Consider the following 22,792-nt stretch of genomic DNA (forward strand, 5'->3'; position numbering starts at 1 on the left):
CGAGTAGAACACAAGTGAGTTGTGGGTGATATAAGTCATACTGCTTACCAGCATGTCATACTTTGGTTCAGCGGTATTGCTGGATGAAGCGGCCCGGACCGACATTACGCGTACGCTTACGCGAGACTGGTTCTATCGACGTGCTTTGCACACAGGTGGCTGGCGGGTGTCAGTTTCTCCAACTTTAGTTGAACCGAGTGTGGCTACGCCCAGTCCTTGCGAAGGTTAAAACAACACCAACTTGACAAACTATCATTGTGGTTTTGATGCGTAGGTAAGAACGGTTCTTGCTAAGCCCGTAGCAGCCACGTAAAACTTGCAACAACAAAGTAGAGGACGTCTAACTTGTTTTTGCAGGGAATGTTGTGATGTGATATGGTCAAGACATGATGAGATATAAGTTGTTGTATAAGATGATCATGTTTTGTTGAAGTTATCGGCAACTGGCAGAAGCCTTATGGTTGTCTCTTTATTGCATAAGATGCAAGCGCCAAATAATTGCTTTACTTTATCGCTATGCGATAGCAATAGTTGCAAGAGCAATAGTTGGCGAGACGACCATGTGACGACACATTGATATAGATCAAGATAATGGGGATCATGGTGTCATGCCGGTGACGATGGAAATCATGACGATGCTTTGGAGATGGAGATCAAAGGCACAAGATGATGATGGCCATATCATGTCACATATTTTGATTGCATGTGATGTTTATCTTTTATACATCTTATTTTGCTTAGTTCGACGATAGATTTATAAGATGATCTCTCACTAATTGTCAAGGTACAAATGTTCTCCCTGAGTATGCACTGTTGTGAAACTTCTTCGTGCTGAGACACCACGTGATGATCGGGTGTGATAGGCTCTACGTTCAAATACAAAGGGTGCAAAACAGTTGCACACGTGGAATACTCAGGTTAATCTTGACGAGCCTGGCATATAAAAGATATGGCCTCAGAACACTGAGACCGAAAGGTCGAGCGTGAATCATATAGTAGATATGATCAACATAGTGATGTTCACCATTGAAACTACTCCATCTCACGTGATGATCGGACATGGTTTAGTTGATATGGATCACGTGATCACTTAGAAGATTAGAGGGATGTCTATCTAAGTGGGAGTTCTTAAGTAATATGATTAATTGAACTTAAATTTATCATGATCTTAGTCCTGGTAGTATTAGCATATCTATGTTGTAGATCAATAGCTCGGGTTTAGCTCCCATGTTTTATTTTTGATATGTTCCTAGAAAAAACTAAGTTGAAAGATGTTAGTAGCAATGATGTGGATTGGATCCATGATCTGAGGTTTATCCTCATTGCTGCACAGAAGAATTATGTCCTTGATGCACCGCTAGGTGAAAAACCTATTGCAGGAGCATATGCACATGTTATGAACGTTTGGCTAGCTCAATATGATGACTACTTAATAAGTTTAGTGCAGCATGCCTAAACGGCTTAGAATCAGGACTTCAAAGTTGTTTTGAACGTCATGGACCATATGAGATGTTCCAGGAGTTGAAGTTAATATTTCAAGCAAATACCCGAGTTGAGAGATATGAAGTCTCCAACAAGTTCTATAGCTAAAAGATGGCGGAGAATAGCTCAAGCAGTGAGCATGTGCTCAGATTGTCTGGGTACTACAATCGCTGGAATCAAGTGGGAGTTAATCTTCCAGATAAAATAGTGATTGACAGAATTCTCTAGTCGCCATCACCAAGTTAGTAGAACTTCGTGATGAACTATAATATGCAAGGGATAACGGAAACGATACCCAAGCTCTTCGTGATGCTGAAATCGACGAAGGTAGAAATCAAGAAAAGCATCAAGTGTTGATGGTAAACAAAACCACTAGTTTCAAGTAAAGGGACAAAGGGAAGAAAGGGGAACTTCAAGAAGAACGGCAAACAAGTTGCCGCTCAAGTGAAAAAACCCAAGTCTAGACCTAAGCCTGAAACTGAGTGCTTCCACTGCAAAGGGACTGGTCATTGGAAGCGAAACTACTCCAAGTAATTGGCAGATAAGAAGGATGGCAAAGTGAATATAGGTATATTTGATATAAATGTTATTGATGTGTACTTTACTAATGTTTATAGCAACCCCTCAGTATTTGATACTAGTTCAGTTGCTAAGAATAGTAACTCGAGACGGGAGTTGCAGAATGAACAGAGACTAGTTAAAGGTGAAGTGACGATGTGTATTGGAAATGGTTCCAAGATTGATATGATCATCATCGCACACTCCCTATACTTTCGGGATTAGTGTTAAACCTAAAATAAATGTTATTTAGTGTTTGCGTTGAGCATAAATATGATTGGATCATGTTTATTGCAATATGGTTATTCATGTAAGTTAGAGAATAATTGTTATTTTGTTTACATGAATAAAATCTTCTATGGTCATACACCCAATGAAAATTGTTTGTTGGATCTCGATCATGGTGATACACATTTTCATAATATTGAAGCCAAAAGATGCAAAGTTAATAATGATAGTGCAACTTATTTGTGGCACTATTGTTTAGGTCATATTGGTGTAAAGCGCATGAAGAAAATCCATGCTGATGGGCTTTTGAAATCACTTGATTATGAATCAGTTGATGCTTGCGAACCATGCCTCATGGGCAAGATGACTAAGACTCTGTTCTCCGGAACAGTGGAGCGAGCAACAGATTTGTTGGAAATCATACATACTGATGTATGGGTCCGATGAATATTGAGGCTCGTGACAGGTATCATTATTTTCTGATCTTCACGGATGATTTGAGTAGATATGAGTATATCTATTTGATGAAACACAAGTCTGAAACATTTGAAAAGTTCAAAGAATTTCAGAGTGAAGTGGAGAATCATCGTAACAAAAATAAAAGTTTCTACAATATGATCGTAGAAGTAAAATATTTGAGTTACGAGTTTGGCCTTCAGTTAAAACAATGTGAAATAGTTTCACTACTCATGCCAGCTGGAACACCACAGTGTAATGGTGTGTCCGAACGTCATAACCGTACTTTATTATATATGGTGCGATCTATGATGTCTCTTACCGATTTACCACCATCGTTTTAGGGTTATGCATTAGAGACAGCTACATTCACGTTAAATAGGGCACCATCTAAATCCGTTGAGACGACACCGTGTGAACTATGGTTTGGCAAGAAACCTAAGCTGTCGTTTCTTAAAGTTTGAGGTTGCAATGCTTATGTGAAAAAGTTTCAACTTTATAAGCTCAAACCCAAATCGGAGAAGTGCATCTTCATAGGATACCCAAAAATAAAATGTTGGGTACACCTTCTATCACAGATCCGAAGGCAAGATATTCATTGCTGAGAATGGATCCTTTCTAGAGAAGGAGTTTCTCTCGAAAGAAGTGAGTGGGAGGAAAGTAGAACTTGATGAGGTAACTGTACCTGCTCCCTTATTGGAAAGTAGTTCATCATAGAAATCTGTTCCTGTGACTACTACACCAATTAGTGAGGAAGCTAATGATGATGATCATGTAACTTCAGATCAAGTTACTACCGAACCTCGTAGGTAAACCAGAGTGAGATCCGCACCAGAGTGGTACCGTAATCCTGTTCTGGAGGTCATGTTACTTGACCATGACGAGCCTACGAACTATGAGGAAGCGATGATGAGCCCAGATTCCGCAAAATGGTTTGAGGCCATGAAATCTGAGATGAGATCCATGTATGAGAACAAAGTATGGACTTTGATTGACTTACCCATTGATCGGTGAGCCATTGAGATTAAATGGATCTTCAAGAGGAAGACGGACACTAATAGTAGTGTTACTATCTACAAAGCTAGAATTGTCGCAGAAGGGTTTCGACAAGTTCAAGGTGTTGACTACGATGAGAGTTTCTCACTCGTATCTATGCTTAAGTCTGTCCGAATCATGTTAGCAATTGCCACATTTTATGAAATCTGGCAAATGGATAAACAAAACTACATTCCTTAATGGATTTATTAAAGAAGAGTTGTATAAGATGCAACAAGAAAGTTTTTTCAATCCTAAAGGTGCTAACAAAATATGCAAGCTCCAACGATCCATCTATGGACTGGTGCAAGCATCTCAGAGTTGGAATATACGGTTTGATAAGTTGATCAAAGCATATAGTTTTATACAGACTTTCGGTGAAGCCCGTATTTACAAGAAAGTGAGTGGGAGCACTACAACATTTCTGATAAGTATATGTGAATGACATATTGTTGATCGGAGATAATGTAGAATTATTCTGCAAAGCATAAAGGAGTGTTTGAAAGGAGTTTTTCAAAGAAAGACCTCGGTAAAGCTGCTTACATATTGAGCATCAAGATCTATAGAGAAGATCAAGACGCTTGATAAGTTTTTCAATGAGTACATACCTTGACAAGATTTTGAAGTAGTTCAAAATGGAATAGTCAAAGAAGGAGTTCTTGTTTGTGTTACAAGGTGTGAAGTTGAGTAAGACTCAAAACCCGACCACGGCAGCAGATAGAGAGAGAATGAAAGTCATGCCCTATGCCTCAGCCATAGGTTCTATAAAGTATGCCATGTTGTGTACCAGACCTATTGTATACCCTGCCCTGAGTTTGGCAATGGAGTACAATAGTGATCTAGGAGTAGATCACTGGACATTGGTCAAAATTATCCTTAGTGGAATAAGGATATGTTTCTCGATTATGGAGGTGACAAAAGGTTCGCCGTAAAGGGTTACGTCGATGCAAGGTTTGACACTGATCCCGATGACTCAAAGTCTCAATATGGATACATATTGAAAGTGGGAGCAATTAGATAGAGTAGCTCCATGCAGAGCATTGTTGACATAGAAATTTGCAAAATACATATGGATCTGAATGTGGCAGACCCGTTGACTATACTTCCCTCACAAGCAAAACATGATCACACCTTAGTACTCTTTGGGTATTAATCACATAGCGATGTGAACTAGATTATTGAATCTAGTAAACCCTTTGGGTGTTGGTCACATGAGGATATGAACTATGGGTGTTAATCACTTGGTGATGTAAACTATTGATGTTAAATCACATGGCGATGCGAACTAGATTATTGACTCTAGTGCAAGTGGGAGACTGAAGGAAATATGCCCTAGAGGCAATAATAAAGTTATTATTTATTTCCTTATTTCATGATAAATGTTTATTATTCATGCTAGAATTGTATTAACCAGAAACATAATACATGTGTGAATACATAGACAAACAAAGTGTCACTAGTATGCCTCTACATGACTAGCTCGTTGAATCAAAGATGGTTAAGTTTCCTAGCCATAGACATGAGTTGTCATTTGATTAACGGGGTCACATCATTAGAGAATGATGTGATTGACTTGACCCATTCCGTTATCTTAGCACTTGATCGTTTAGTTTGTTGCTATTGCTTTCTTCATGACTTATACATGTTCCTATGACTATGAGATTATGCAGCTCCCGTTTACCGGAGGAACACTTTGTGTGCTACCAAACGTCACAACGTAACTGGGTGATTATAAAGGTGCTCTACAGGTGTATCCGAAGGTACTTGTTGGGTTGGCGTATTTCAAGATTAGGATTTGTCACTCCGATTGTCGGAGAGGTATCTCTGGGCCCACTCGGTAATGCACATCACTATAAGCCTTGCAAGCATCTATACTAATATAAAAACACCCAAAGAGGCAGATCCAATTAATCTCGGACATCAAATCATGTCAATCCAACGACCTAGACTGCTTCAATGTCGAGCGCTCAACATGTTTAGCGTGCAGTTAATTTCATGCCAAATATTGTGCTAATCACATAATAACACGCAAATAATATCATACTTAATATCCACATACACTTAATATACTTCCAAATTAACGTGCATTGCACGTACACATTGACTAGTTGCAACTAATGAGTTAGTTGCGGGATGATGTGTTATGGAACGAGTAAAGAGACTTGCCAGTAACGAGATTGAACTAGGTATTGAGATACCGACGATTGAATCTCGGGCAAGTAACATACCGATGACAAAGGGAACAACGTATGTTGTTATGCGGTTTGACCGATAAAGATCTTCGTAGAATATGTAGGAGCCAATATGGGCATCCAGGTTCCGCTATTGGTTTTTGACCGGAGACGTGTCCCGGTCATGTCTACATAGTTCTCGAACCCGTAGGGTCCGCACGCTTAAAGTTCGATGACGGTTATATTATGAGTTTTTGTGTTTTGATATACCGAAGGTAGTTCGGAGTCCCGGATGAGATCGGGGACATGAAGAGGAGTCTCGAAATGGTCGAGACGTAAAGATCGATATATTGGACGACTATATTCGGACATCAGAAAGGTTCCGAGTGATTCGGGTATTTTTTGGAGTATCGGGGAGTTACGGGAATACGGGAAGTAGTATTGGGCCTTAATGGGCCTTAGTGGGAAGGAGAGGCAGCAGCCAGGAGGTGGCGCGCGCCCCACCCAAGCCCAGTCCGAATTGGACAAGGGGTTTGGGGCGCGGCCCCCTCTCCCTTCCTTCTCCACTCCCCTCCTTTCCCCCCTTCTCCTAGTTGGACTAGGAAACGAGGAAACCTACTCCTACTAGGAGTAGGAATCCTACTCCCTTGGCGCGCTCCTCCTAGGGCCGGCCTCCTCCTCCCTTGCTCCTTTATATACGAGGGCAGGGGGCACCCCAAGACACACAAGTTGATCTGTTGATCTCTCCCAGCCATGTGCAGTGCCCCCCCTCCACCATATTCCACCTCCGTCATATCGTAGCGGTGCTTAGGCGAAGACCTGCGTCGGTAGCAACATCATCACCATCATCACACCGTCGTGCTGACGGAACTCTCCCGTGAAGCTCTGCTGGATCGGAGTTCGCGGGACGTCATCGAGCTGAACGTGTGCTGAACTCGGAGGTGCCGTGCGTTCGGTACTTGGATCGGTCGGATCGTGAAGACGTACGACTACATCAACCGCGTTGTGCTAACGCTTCCGCTTTCGGTCTACGAGGGTACGTGGACAACACTCTCCCCTCTCGTTGCTATACATCACCATGATCTTGCGTGTGCATAGGAAATTTTGAAATTAATACATTCCCCAACAAATCCTCCATCACAGGACACCCGGAGTATTCTCGGAATCCCGGTGCACAAGCTCTTCGAAGAAAGGAAAACTATCCCAAGGAGATCTCCTGGTGAGTCAGATCCGTGTATAGAGCCGCACGCTCTCTATCTATGGACTCATCCGTCTATACGAAGTGGACGATAGCCAAAGAGCGGCACCGCCGACTGCTAGGTAGGTGAACCAACACTCATGTCGAGCACTGGCCCAGGGGTTGATTAAGAGTCCACGGGTTAATTACTCCCTATGCAAAATATTAGTTGTTATTAGGAAAATGGTAAAACCAATGTTGGATCTCCTCGGGAAAGCTTTACTTTAGGCAAAGAGACAAGGGGGTCCCATAACTCCCCGACCGTGTTAGGAATGCAAAATTCAAGGAACATAACACCAGCATGACGGAAACTAAGGCGACAAGAGTGGAACAAAACACCAAGCAAAAGGCCAAGCCTTCCACCCTTTACCAAGTATATAGATGCATTAATTAAATAATAGATATTGTGATATCCCAACATATCCATGTTCGAACACAGAACAACCCGCATTGCACCTGCAACTAGCAACGCTGTAAGAGGGGCTAAGCAAAAGCGGTAACATAGCCAAACAATGGTTTGCTAGGAAGGTGGGTTAGAGGCTTGACATGGCAATATGGGAGGCTTTATAAAAAAGTGGTAGGTAGCACGACGTAGCGATAGAATGAACAACTAGCAAGCAAAGATAGAAGTGATATCGGGGGTAATGATCATCTTGCCTGCAAAGTTCTTAGGGTTGTCAAAAGCTTGCTCCTCGTAAACGTACTCGACTGGTTCCTCATTCACGAACTCGTCTCCCGGCTCTACCCAATGCAAGAACACAAGCAAGGGAACAACAATCAATCACAGTGCAATGCACAAGCAACATGATGGAAGACATGGCATGGAATGCAAGGTATGATGTGCAATGCATATGGGTACTCCGGAAGGGGAAATATGATCATGGCATCAACTTGGCAAACCAAGCATGCCACTGGATAGGTTGGGAGATTTTGAATGAAATCGATATGAAGATCACCGGAAACGGATGCACGGTTTGCAAATGACAAGCAAAACAAGATATGGTGCAAACTGCTTAAAACAGCAACATGGCCACTTAGATGCAAGGTCAAAATATACTACATCACCCAAACATGAAAACACAATACATGGCAGTGAAGTATAGGTGAAGCTCTACAAATCATGAACACTGAGCTACTGCTAGAAATCCCTAGAACAAGTCTAAAACAGCATGGCAAAAATGCAAAAGTTAACTGCTTATCAGACTTAGCAGAAATTCATGTATCATGAAAGAAACAACATCAGGTAGCAAAGTTTATGCATAGCAAACTATATGCTACAGGAACATATTACATTACACAAGATCATGGCATGGTAGTACTAAATGCACTTAATAAAACTCCCTTACTGAACTTGTCTCAAAGATCCACAGAAAAGATGATAGCATCAATGCAAACATGGCAAATCATATGAACAGATTTCAGACTTAGAGGAAATCATGGCATGGCATAAACAGATTCATGATAGTAACTTTGCAAGCTTGTGGCACTCATCACAGTACACTTTATGGCATGGAATAAAATCTAGCATGAAGATGGCATGTAAAAGAGCATGTTCATGAACAAAGTTATCACATATCACATTTGCATAAATATCCACATAAATGACAAAACAGCAAGGTAATGTAAAAATGACATGTGTGCAAACTTGCTCAAATGAAGAAACGGATGCCACCATGTAGCGACCAGACCTCAAACGGTCCAATCTCTGTGCTCAGGTGTCATCCCTGGATCAGTAATGCTGACACCACACAGTAATTGAAGGATTTATAACAGAGTAGCAATCACACACTTATTACATCGAGTGTCTCAAAAGAGAACTTATTATAATAAATATGGCTTAAGGCCACCTAATAACGATAACAACGGAAGGCTTGGAAGATAAGTGAGTCCATCAACTCCAACGACATCACTGAGTATAGAACCATGACCTAAAGCACCTTACTCATCGTCTGAAAAGTCTGCAACATGAACGTTGCAGCCCGAAACAGGTCAGTACATGGAATATGCTGGCAATGTAACACATAGAGAGAAATGAAATATATAGGCTATACTATATGCATATTTGGCTGGTGGAAAGCTCTACGGTTACATTTTGCGTAAAGCCAATTTTTCCTTACTGTAAAGGAATAAATTTTATTTAACTATCATGGTAGTTGTTAAACATTGAGAGTGTAGACACGCTCTCAATCCCAATTAAACATTATCATTAAAAACCCAACAAATTAATTAGAGTAACATGATGAGATTCACATGATAATCCAAGTACTAGATACTCAAGATGTCCATAACCGGGGACACAGCTAACGCTGATTAGTTTATACACTCTACAGAGGTTTGCGCACTTTTCCCCACAAGACTCGATCTCCTCCATTGGGATTCTCGCACTACATGGTGTTTGAGAAACGGATGACCGAGACATAGTATTTCAGAAGCGCTAGCACCTTACGATCGGGTACACCGTTACACCTACTTTCCCCTACATCTGCTAGTCTACCACTGTAAGACTTCGCACGACTTACTCAACTATGCTAGAGCCCATAGTAGCTTGTGGCCGCACACAGAAGTTTCTAGTATGAATAATCTCATGATCCCTTTGAGCCTGGGTGGCGGTCCAAAAGAAAAACAGGCAATCGCTGGAATACCCAGGTGCCTTAATCCACCCAGATGTGTATTTAAGTTGCCACCTTAGATAAACCATTAATTTAACAATCTCACATCTGTCATGGATTTCACTCACCCAATCCACGTCTACTAGCATAGCATGGCATAATAAGCAAACGTAGAAGTAACTCCCAAAGGCTTGATAATAAACAGGTAATAGGTACTACCTCAACTACTTCCCAAACCCACAATTTAATTAGATCCTAATCATGCAATGTGTGAGGATTGATCTAATGCAATAAAAACTGGGTAGTAGGAGGTATGATCAAAGTGTTACTTGCCTTGCTGATGATCCGGGAAACCTAGCGATTCGAAGTAGCAAGCGGCGCACTCTGGGTACTCTATCGCAAACAAACAAGCATACAATAAGTACTCGACTAATGCACAGGTAAAACTCAAATAAGAGATCTAACCAGATAGTTCAACTTAAGAACTCTGGTTGGCAAAAAGAACCAAATTGAACGAAGCAACGAAAGATAAACGGCAAAAGAAACAGGCTTCATTTACTATTCTGGATCTAGGGCAATTTTTACAGAGGCAAAAACTTGTTTGAGTTGGTTAAACGGAAAGAGGGGCTTCGAGACGAAACTCCAGGCGCTTGAATCGCCTGATTCCGAGAAATGAGCGAAAAGTTATACTAAAACGAAAATCGGATCAGGAATCGCGATCAGAAAAATCGTGGATTTAATCCGAGAAAAAGGAAAATGACAAACAGATTAACGAACGAACGTTCATTATCTGGATCTAAACGATGAAAGCGTTCGTTAAAACGAACGAACGAGCGAACGCTCGCTAATTAAATAAACCGAAAAAACCGATCTATTAAAAAATGAATCTAAAAAAACTGAACGAAAAACCGACGGAAAACCGAACGATTTTTCGAGAAAAAACCGGCGGCCGGGCCAGGTGTCCGGGTCGGACACGGCCCGATAGGTCAGTTCACATTTTTTTAAATAGTTACGCTCAGAAAAAAACAAAAGGAATACTAAACGGACTCCAAAAATCACGAAATAAATTTTTCCCAGCTTCTAAAATCAAGCCGCACAGGATGAACATTTATTTGGGGCCTAAATGCAATTTTGAAAAACGCGCATTTTTCCTAAATTCAAATAAAATAGCAAATAAAATCCCAAATAAAATCTTATTTTTTTTATTAAATCCTCAATTTTTCTTTATTTTGTGAAAGTCATTTTATTCCCTCTCGCATATATTTGTAATAGAAATAATTGAAGATAAAATAAATAAAATCAAATGATCCCTTTTTCAAAATTTGAGAGAACTCAAATATGAAAATAACGAAATCCCCAACTCTCTCCGAGGGTCCTTGAGTTGCGTAGAATTTATAGGATCAACAAAAATGCAATAAAATATGATATGCAATGATGATCTAGTGTATAACATTCCAAATTGAAAATTTGGGATGTTACAAACCTACCCCCCTTAAGATGAATCTCGCCCTCGAGATTCGGGTTGGCTAGAAAATAGGTGAGGGTGGTCCTTCAGCAAATCTTCCTCTCGTTCCCAGGTGGCTTCATCCTCCGTGTGGTGTCTCCACTGAACTTTGCAGAACTTAATAACCTTGCTGCGGGTGACTCGGCTGGCATACTCAACAATCTTAACTGGTTTCTCCTCATAGGTCAAATCACTGTCCAACTGAATCGCTTCCAGCGGCTAAGCGGTATATCAGCCATCTCTGCATGGCACTTCTTCAACTGGGAAACATGGAACACGTCGTGAACTCCTGACAATCCTTCGAGCAATTCCAACTTGTAGGCTACTTATCCCATACGCTCCAAAACCTTGTATGGTCCTACAAAACGTGGCGCTAACTTTCCCTTAACTCCAAAGCGCTTAACTCCTCGAAGTGGAGATACCCGAAGATAAACTTGGTCTTAGACTTCGTAAACTGTCTCCTTGCGTTTAGAATCTGTGTAGCTCTTCTTCCTGGACTGGGCTACCTTGAGCCTATCGCGAATCAATTTTACTTTCTGCTCAGACTCCTTAATCAGATCCGGTCCAAACAACTGGCGGTCTCCAACTTCATCCCACAACAATGGGGTCCTGCACCTCCTTCCGTACAAGGCTTCGAAAGGGGCCATCTTCAAACTGGATTGATAACTGTTGTTATAAGAGAACTCTGCATATGGCAAATTCTCATCCCAACTAGATCCATAATATAGCGCACAAGCTCTTAGCATATCCTCCAAAATCTGATTGACTCTCTCGGTTTGTCCATCTGTCTGCGGATGGAAAGCTGTACTGAACTCTAGCCTGGTACCCAAAGTTTCATGCAACTGATTCCAGAACTTTGAGGTAAGCTGGGTTCCTCTATCTGATACAATGCTCCTTGGAACTCCATGCAGACATACGATCCTGGTCATGTATATCTTTGCTAACTTTGCACTGGTATAGGTAGTCTTCACTGGGATGAAATGAGCTACCTTGGTCAAACGATCGACTACAACCCATATCGAGTCATAGCCTAAACGTGTTCTGGGCAATCCTGTAATAAAATCCATGCCTAACTTATCCCACTTCCATTCGGGTATTGGCAATGGCTGTAGCAATCCTGCTGGCTTCTGATGCTCTGCCTTTACTCTCTGACATACATCACAAACTGCTACATACTCCGCAATATCCTTCTTCATTCCGGTCCACCAGAAAATATCCTTCAAATCCAAATACATCTTGGTATTTCCTAGGTGAATCGAATATGGTGAATCATGGGCCTCTTGCAGAATCAACTTCCTGATCTCTGGGTCATTGGGCACATAAACACGGCCTTCAAACCATAAGGTATCATGCTCATCCTCATGAAATCCTTTAGCCTTTCCCTTGCTTATTTTCTCCTTAATAGAAGCGATCTCCTTGTCAGTCTTCTGGGCTTCTCTGATCTTATCCATCAACGTAGACTGGATCTCCAATGCTGCTACATAGCCTCTCGGAACTATCTCCAAACATAGCTCACGAAGATTCTGGGCTAACTCCCTTGGTAAATCTCCCGTCATTAGTGTGTTGACATGGCTCTTATGACTCAGCGCATCGGCTACTACGTTAGCCTTTCCGGGGTGATAATGCAATCTCATATCATAATCCTTGATGAGCTCCAACCATCTCCTTTGTCTGAGATTCAACTCCTTCTACGTGAAAATATACTTCAAACTCTTGTGATCTGTGTACACCTCACAATGGTTTCCAATGAGAAAATGTCTCCAAGTCTTCAATGCATGCACTACGGCTGCTAACTCCAAATCATGCGTAGCATAATTCAACTCATGAGGCTTAAGCTGTCATGAGGCGTAGGAAACAACTCTTCCTTCCTGCATAAGCACTGCTCCAAGTCCTCGACGTGAAGCGTCACAATACACCTCATAATCCTTGGTCTGATCTGGCAAAATCAACACAGGTGATGTAACCAAACGTTTCTTCAACTCCTGGAAACTGGCCTCACATTCCTTGGTCCATATGAACTTGGTATCTGAGGGAGTCCTGGATTAGGGGGTATCCGGACAGTCGAACTATATCTTTCGTCCGGACTGTTGGACTATGAAGGTACAAGATTGAAGATTTCATCTCATGTCCGGATGGGACTCTACTTGGCGTGGAAGGCAAGCTAGGCAATACGGATATGTATATCTCCTCCTTTGTAACCGACCTTGTGTAACCCTAGCCGCTCCGGTGTCTATATAAATCGGAGGGTTTTAGTCTGTAGGACAACATACAATCATACCATAGGCTAGCTTCTAGGGTTTAGCCTCTCTGATTTCGTGGTAGATCTACTCTTGTACTACCCATATCATCAATATTAATCAAGCAGGACGTAGGGTTTTACCTCCATCAAGAGGGCCCAAACCTGGGTAAAACATTGTGTCCCCTGCCTCCTGTTACCATCCGCCTTAGACACACAGTTCGGGACCCCCTACCCGAGATCCGCCGGGATTGACACCGACATTGGTGCTTTCATTGAGAGTTCCTCTATGCTGTCGCCAGAAGGAAGGATGTCTCGTCTTGTCTTTAAAGATGGTACTACTATTGGCGGAGCTTTGGCTGTCGGCCAAACTCTCTGGCTAGGCGGGTTCATCATGACTGCCTGTTCGGCCGCCGTGCCGATGATGAATTCTCGGGTCATCGAAAACAGCCTCCACGTCAAATTGGCATTTGCCAAACAGATGGATCCAATGGAGCTCTCCTCCTTAAACAAGCTCTTGGATCGCATCACCGCCTTGGGAGTCGCTACGGACTATGATCAGATTGGGCTTAAACACGATTAAAGGGAGATTAACTCTCCACCGGTCACCCATCATATTGCAGTGGTGGAGGAACAATGCGGCGACCTTTCCTCTATCCTGAGGACCAAATATGTCTGGATTCCCGAGCTCTCCGAGCCGGACGCCCGTTCGTGGGAGGACAACATCCAATCCCTGAACTTAGAGTCAGACATCGGATCAGGATTAGCGGGTAACATCCCGGAACCGGAACTTCCAAACTTGGAAACTCCTCGGCCCCTGGATCCCAGATCGGGTAGGGGTTTGGATTCAATTCCACCCACCCACCCAAACACAAGCGACCTTTCCCATATCAGGCAAGAGCCCCAGGAAACAGTACATCATTACCGGGCCAGATTCCTCCTTGCGATGAACAAGGTTAAGACTGTCGCGAGGAAGACACAATCTTATTTTTCTGCAATAATTGCATGGACAAGGGAATCCTTAACGCCATAAATCACCGTGAGATAACACGCTTCGCTGACTTGGCGTCCATAGTACAAAAGTACGGTGCGATGGAAAGTGCGTGGAAAACTGAAACAAACGTTTGGGATAATCCGTCCCCGAACACAAACCCAGTCCGAAATAAAAGGGTGCATTATCACAATACACCCGGGTTAACTACCAAAAAGCAAAAACCCTCTACAGGGCAAGGAACCGTACTGGAGGGATGGCTCAACGGACCCTGCAAAATTCATAGCATGGCGCACATAATACCAACGCACAGCCTTAGAGCATGTTGGATACTCCGGCAGGTGGCCAAAAGTGGTGAGGATCTTCTTATCCCACATACCATAGAGCACCATCCAGTGGATAACAAAACGGTGTTAACAGTGTTCGAGACCTTTGCGTCAAATAATAGGCGCAAGCGAACACTCCACAGCATGGCCGAAATCTACCATGTAGCAGCAACAAATCCATGGAGTGACATGGCTATTACCTTCAATGCCAGTGATGAACCCAAATTTCGAACAGCCCGAGCACCAGCCGCACCGGTCCTCAGTCCAATCGTGGACGGCTTCCGATTCACCAAAGTACTCATGGACGGCGGTAGCGGACTAAACCTCATCTATGAGGAAACTCTTCAAAAGATGGAAATAGACTGGAACCGCATCAAGCAAAGTAGCACAACCTTTAGAGGAATTATCCCCAGTCGGGAAGCACGCTGTGCGGGGAAAATCACACTAGATGTGGTATTCGGCACGTCGGACAATTACAGGTCCGAAGAAATTACATTCCAAGTGGCCCTGTTCAGCAGTGGCTTTCACGCTCTTTTAGGACGGGAGGCGTTCACAATCTTCCAAGCCATACCCACTATGGGTACATGAAGCTTAAATGCCCGGGCCCAACGGAATCATCACTCTCGCTAGTGATCCGGACACAGCACTCCATGCCGAAAATAAAACAGTGGCATTGGCCCTCGAGGCATTATCCGAAGCCCTCTCGGCCGAGGAGTTAACCACGCTATGCTCCACAGTGGACAAGGACGATGTGATACTCGACAAGAGATCCAAGTCCACCTCTTTTAAACCAGCGGATGAAATAGTCAAATTCCAAGTCCACCCAACGGACCCTACCAAAACAGCCGCCATCGGGGCACAGTTAAACCCCGCTGTGGACGCCGCACTACGAGAGTTCCTGCGCGAGAATTGGGACATATTCGCCTGGCATCCCTCAGACATGCCAGGAATCCCACGCAGGCTGGCCGAGCATAGCCTCAATATCCTAAAGGGATTCAAGCCGGTCAAGCAAGCTCTTCGGCGTTTCTCCGAACCTAAGAGACAGGCCATGGGAGAAGAACTAGCCAAGTTATTGGAGGCCGGATTCATCAGAGAAATAAAACATCCGGACTGGCTAGCAAACCTGGTGATGGTACCAAAGAAGGACAAATCATGGCGCCTTTGCGTCGATTTCAAAGACCTCAATAAAGCTTGCCCAAAGGATCCCTTCCCCTCCCATGCATCGATCAAATCATTGACGCTACTGCAGGACACGAGTCATTGTGTTTCCTTGATGCATACTCCGGTTACCACCAAATCAAGATTGCGGAGTCCGACCAAGCCGCAACGGCATTCATCACACCATACGGTCTCTTCTGTTTCAACATAATGCCTTTTGGGCTAAAAAACGCCGGCGCAACATATCAACGCATGATTCAGACATGCCTGGAGAAACAAATCGGCAAAATAGTAGAGGCATACGTAGACGATGTGGTCGTCAAAACCAAACACGTCGACTCTTTGATAGACGACTTGAGGCTCACATTCGACAACCTCTGAACATATGACATCAAGCTCAATCCGGAAAAATGCATTTTCGGCATACCAGCCGGAAAGCTCCTGGGATTCATCGTCTCCAGTAGAGGTATTGAAGCTAATCCGGCCAAAATCCGAGCACTGTCACAGTTGGCTACCCCAACAGACCTCAAACAAATCCAGAAGTTAACTGGATGCGTGGCGGCTCTAAGCCGCTTTATCTCCCGCTTAGGAGAAAAGGCTTTACCCCTTTATCGCCTCCTTCGGCGCACTGAACACTTCAAGTGGACGGACGTGGCCACAGCCGGATTGGAAGAAATAAAGGCCATTCTAGCAACCAACCTGATCCTGGCCGCGCCAAACATCGGCGAACCAATGCTGTTGTACATTGCGGCAACTCATCAAGTTGTAAGCGTGGTGCTCGTTGTCGAACGGGAAGCGGACGGACACAAATTCCCTCTTCAAAAGCCGGTATACTATGTATCCACTGTCCTCACTGCATGCAAATCACGGTACCCGCATTACCAAAAGATAGCATATGCGGTATTCATGGCATCGCAGAAACTGCGACACTACTTTCAAGAGTGTTCGATTACAGTAGCCTCGGAAGTGCCACTTAATGATATTATCAACAACCGCGACACTATGGTCCGGATTGCCAAATGGGCCATTGAGCTCCTCCCATTCGGCATAACATACAAACCTCGCCAAGCCATTAAATTGCAAGTACTGGCCGACTTCGTCGCCGAATGGACGGAGGCCGAACTCCCTAAAGAGTATGGCGCATACTCCAATTGGATCATGCACTTCGACGGTTCTAAAATTCTAGCCAGTCTAGGGGCTGGCGTCGTCCTGACGTCCCCAACCGGAGATACCGTTTGGTACATACTGCAAATATTGTATACAGACTCCAATAATGCAGCCGAATACGAAGCTCTGTTGCATGGTCTTCGGATGGCAGTCTCCATGGGCATTCAACGTGTGGAGGTGCATGGATATTCAAACCTCGCAATATCCCAAATAAACAGAGATTTTGACGCCAAGGATCCAAAAATGGCGGCCTATCGAAACGCTGTCCTAAAAATGTCAGCTCGGTTCGAGGGACTCAAATTTCACCATGTGGCTTAGGAAAACAATCAGGCGGCGGATATCCTCGCCCGCATCGGCGCAAAACACGACGCGGTCCCCCCTAACATATTTTTAGAAAGGCTTTTCAAGCCATCCGTAGTATGGGAAGGGGACAGCGGTAACAATAGTCCGGACCCAGCCAAAATACCTGATACTGAACTCTCTGACACAATCGGAGGCTCCGCCACCGAAATAACACCTTCAGCCCACGAAATAATGGCCATTATTGCCCCGTGGATAGAACCATTCCTGGCCTACCTAACTAGACAGGAACTTCCGGAGGACCAAAATGAGGCACGCTGCATAGTGCGGCGATCCAAGGCCTACAGGGTCCATGAGGGAGAATTGTACAAGAAAAGCACTACCGGAGTCCTTCAAAGATGCATCTCCAAAGAGGAAGGGCGGAATCTTTTGGAAAAAATTCACGCCAGACTCGGCGGTCATCACACCGCAGCCCGGGCTCTTGTAAGCAAGGCCTTCCATACATGATTCTATTGGCCAACGGCCTGGGCAGATGCACAGGACTTGGTCCAACGTTGCGCCGGTTGCCAGCTCTTTGCAAATCAAAGCCACATGACACCCACCGCCCTCCAAACAATCCCCATTACATGGCCCTTTGCGGTCTGGGGGCTTGACATGGTTGGACCCCTTAAAGGGGGAACCCACAAGAAAAAATACTTATTGGTCATGGTGGATAAATTCACCAAATGGATAGAGGCCAAACCGGTTAAAACAGCCGAATCCGGACCGGTGATAGATTTCATATCCGGGGTTGTACACCGTTATGGCGTCCCCCACAACATCATCACTGATAATGGCACGAACTTCACAGTCGACGAGGTAAAACTCTGGTGCAGCAAAATGGGCATCAAGCTCGATTATGCCTCAGTCTATCACCCACAAACCAACGGTCAAGTCGAGCGAGCAAACGGTCTTATAATGAGCGGCATTAAACCTCGATTAGTGCGTTCCTTAACGGAGTCTAACATGCACTGGGTAGAGGAGCTCGACTCTGTACTCTGGGGGCTGCGGACCACGCCGAATCGTAGTACCGGATATACACCCTTCTTTATGGTGTACGGCGCAGAGGCAGTCTTGCCCTGTGACATAATTCATGACTCACCTAGAGTGTGCATGTACGAAGAAAGAGAAGCCGAGGTCGATCGGCAGGATAGTCTGGACACCTTGGAGGAGGAGCGCGATGTAGCCAAAGCCCGTTCCGCATTTTATCAGCAACAGGCTCGCAGATACCAAAGCAGAGAAGTACGGGCCAAAACTTATAACATTGGTGAACTAGTTCTACGCCTGCCGGATAAGAAAAAGAACAAGCTCGAGCCCAAATGGGAAGGTCCCTTCATTATTGACCAAGTTCTAACCGGTGGAGCATACCGACTGCAGGATGCATCGACTAGTCGACTCGAGCCGAACCCATGGACCGCGGCCAGGCTCCAAAGATTCTACGCCTAGCACCGGACTCTATGTTAGTCCCCTCCATGTGTCCATTTTTTCACAAATACATTATGTGTCTTGTTTTCCTTTCTTTCTTTCTTTTCTTATTTCTCTAGGCCTTCAAGGGTCACCTCGTGCCTTGTTTGCACATTACAGATGCGCTAGCCGCACTCTTCATACTTGGGGGCTTCTTTCACAGAAGCTTAAATTATTTATCCGGGCCTCATGCCCAACACATGTGTTATACTTCCGCATGTACCTTTTTTCACCATTATATGCATCAATATGACTTAAGTTTTGGCCAAGCTGGGTTGCATGGCTCTTGTATTTATGCCCTACGTTCCCGTTAATTCGGCTAGGGCATAAGGGGAGCACCTCTGCGATTGTTATTGCCGGGTCAGCCGGATGTGTACCTCAGACTGGGTGAAGCCGAAAGCTAGCGTTCTTAAGGGAATATTCGGTCGGTGAACAAAAGATGATTTTTATTTTTCATATCTGCCCCCAGATGTTTTTCCTGCATTTCCTATCGCAGTCCGGACATGCACTTTAGGGCATGCTTGCCCAGGGAAAGGAACCCTTAACAGAACTATTCTCCCTGGAAGATGTTTCTTACTACCCATGTAATATAACATAACTAGTTGGGCACTTGTCTGATAAAGCACTAATGACCCCTACGCCTAGTCTCCATGCATACCCCGGTTCTTATATAACTGAGCGGGTATTCGGATACACTCTGGACTATTGGGCCCGTAGGCTGAAGCGAAAAGGTCTGCAACGACAAATGATCTACAATACGGCTAAAAGGCATTATACATGTCACTTCAATTACATAGTCATGCAGACTGACTAATTTTTTCTTCTATACCATCCAATAGGCGGTCTAGCTTACAATCCTGTTGGGAATACTTTGCGGCTAATTCTACTTGCCCATAAACTAAGCTAACGGGAATGTCTTTTCCGTCGGGCCCCACAGGTCCGACCTCGGCCATGTGATTTGGGTCTTCTTTGGTATACCGCGTCTTCACCATGGCCCAGGCTTCTCTGGCACCTTGTGGGCAGGCGGATATCTTCCATAATCGGAAGCACCGCCGCGCTCCTTTGAGCTTCTCCGCAAGCTCCACAACACCCTCTAGCAGGGAGACGGGCGGCCACAAAGCCTGGGCAACACCCTGCATCACCTGCCAAACTTGTTCGTGCAGATTTGACAGCTCGGACAGAAGATCACCCGCAGACCCGGGCATTTCCTCCGCGGGACGACCCGTCAGCATACCTACAGACATAACGCTGTTAGTCGGCTTCTTCACCGAATACCTTTAAAGGATTCATTCAAGCACTTACTAAAAATACCGCGTCGAAGCCTCTTATTCTCCTTCTCGGAGTCGGCAAGCTGGCCCCGAACATCTTTTAGTTCCACGTTCAGCCTTATATTGGCGTCTTGGAGGTTGTTTTTCTCCCGCCTAACCTCAGTCAGCACGCGCTTGCCAGCTTCTAGCTGCCGCATAACATGCTGGTCCCCCGGATTTTCTTCGGATTCATCTGCAAAATCTATTGTTAGATCGGCAGCCACGCCGCGCAGTATATGGTAACCATCAGTCTTTAAAATGTTACTAGCGGGAGCCTTTTTCTGTTCCTTCAATGCGGCAATAGCGGCCCGCAGTTGGGTCTTGCATTCCTCCAGCTCCTGGGACAGCCTAGTATTCTTCTCTGTAAGAACCTGCACAATAAAGATGATCCTTAAATCAGTTCTGCTAACTGTTTCAAGTCTCAGGGGCTACTGATACATATAAATCGTCAGATTCACTCACCCGTACATCCTTTACACATTGATCCGTGGCTCTGGCTAGACCATCTTGAGCGGCACGGAGGTACGCCTCTCCAGAATTAAAGGCATCAAACGCCTCTGGTGAGAAACAAGCGTCACGGAGTACGGCCCGATGGCGCCTATGATTCATGGCGCTTTCCACTTCTGAGTTTGTAGCAGATAACCTATCTGCATCCTCTGTAGGGGGATTATCCGGCGCCTGCCCCATATCAGCTTCTGCCTCCTTGTCCGGTCCTGGTGCCCAACTGGTGGAAGCGTGATCGGCGACATCACTGGACATATTCCGGCGAGCATTTTTTCTGTTAAAGAAACACATGCGTCATTATATTTTGAGAAAGACGACAACCACGGAGCGGGGTTTGTTGTACCTTTGTGCCGGCGTCTCCGTCCTAACCGCCTTCCTTTTTGGCCTACCCGGCCTCGGTGCCTCCTGTTGGCGTGTTGCTGCAGGGCGTCCCGAATGCTTTCCCTGTAAAAAAGGCCATGTGAATATGGTGGGTGAAGTGTCTAAAAGGGGATCCTACTTTTTTGAGTTGGGACTTTCCGGTTTTTCTTACGTGCGATGCAGGGAGCAGTCCGGGATAGTCGGCCGTAATGGCCACCATGACATCGTCGCATCTTAACTGATAGAACTGCCGGTTTATCAGCTCCACGGAGATATCCGGATCTTCTTCGAGTCCGGAGTCGTGGGCCCGGTCTGGGTCCTCCGGCTGTGGAGAAGGGCTGCTGACCTCCCTTCTGGCCTTTCGTAGTTCCTGCCGTAAATTGGCAAGGTGAATACTTACAACGAAAAATGCGGGAAGATGGAAGTAAGGGGATATAGCTTACCCAGCTTGGAGGATTGTACATGGAGAATCCGTCCCGTGGCTTGATGCGGGTGAACTCCTCCTCCTCTCCCTTGAACAGTTTGGACAGAATTGTGGCTAATGCGGCAGCATCGCCCGGACCCTTACGCCCGTAGCGGGTGGCGTCATCCTCCCCGTTGAAACACCACAAGGGGTGCCCACGATATTGAAGTGGTTGCACTCCCCACATTATGCAGATCGACATAACTTTAGTTATTGTCAATCCTGACTGAGCTAGTGCCTTAATCTGGTTCATCCGATAGAGGACTTCTCTGTCGTCTTCCACCTGGGGGCTCCGTGGGCGCCAACTTCGGCGCTTCTTCAAAGGAGCATTGTTGAACTCAGGAAGACCCCACCGAACAGGGTCCGGAAGGGGAACATCCTCCATATAAAACCATTCTGAAGGCCAGTCTTCGGACGGCTTCTTCGGGGTACCAGACAGATATCCGGTATCGGCGATGCGCCATACTTCGGCTCCGCCCACTTGATAAAGTATTCCCTCTGTGTGCGAGGGACAAGGCAAAATAGCCTTTTCCACAGCTCGAAGTGAGCCTCGCAGCCCAGGAATAACTCACAGACAGGAACGTAGCCGGCGATGTGTAGGATGGAGGCAGGGGTGAGATTGTGTAGTTGGAGGCCGTAGAACTCCAGGAGCCCGTGGAGGAACGGATGAATTGGAAATCTGAGTCCCCTTAGTAAGTAAGGAACAAGGCAAACCCGTTCCCCCATGGAGGGACAGAGAAGGTTCTCCGCTTGCTCCCCGCCATTGTAGGTGGCGAGCCCGGCTCGAACGGGCACCATGTATGCCGGAGGAAGAAATCCTTTGGTTTGCAGTTCGACCAATCGACTATGTGGGACTGAACACCTCTCCCAATCACCAAGCTTAGGGCTACGAGGGCGCGAGGAGGAGCTGCGGAGGTCGGCCATGCTGGAATGGATCTTTCCGAAACATGCTCTGATGGATTCTCGCTAAGGGGATGATGGTGTGGATCAGATCTAAGAATCCCAATCCCTTTAATAGACAAATTATTTATCTGGCTAGGGGGTGAATGTAAAAATGCCCTGGCGCCTCGTATTCATTCGATGCATGAGAAATTGCCCTTACTGGGCGTAGAAGCCAAGAAGATCAACATTTATGGGGCCGGATACTATTTACAAACACTTGGAAATTGGAGAAGAACCCACCTTGCAATGCCGAAG

Source organism: Triticum aestivum, chromosome 3A (assembly GCF_018294505.1).
Source record: "Triticum aestivum cultivar Chinese Spring chromosome 3A, IWGSC CS RefSeq v2.1, whole genome shotgun sequence".
Lineage (NCBI taxonomy): Eukaryota > Viridiplantae > Streptophyta > Magnoliopsida > Poales > Poaceae > Triticum > Triticum aestivum.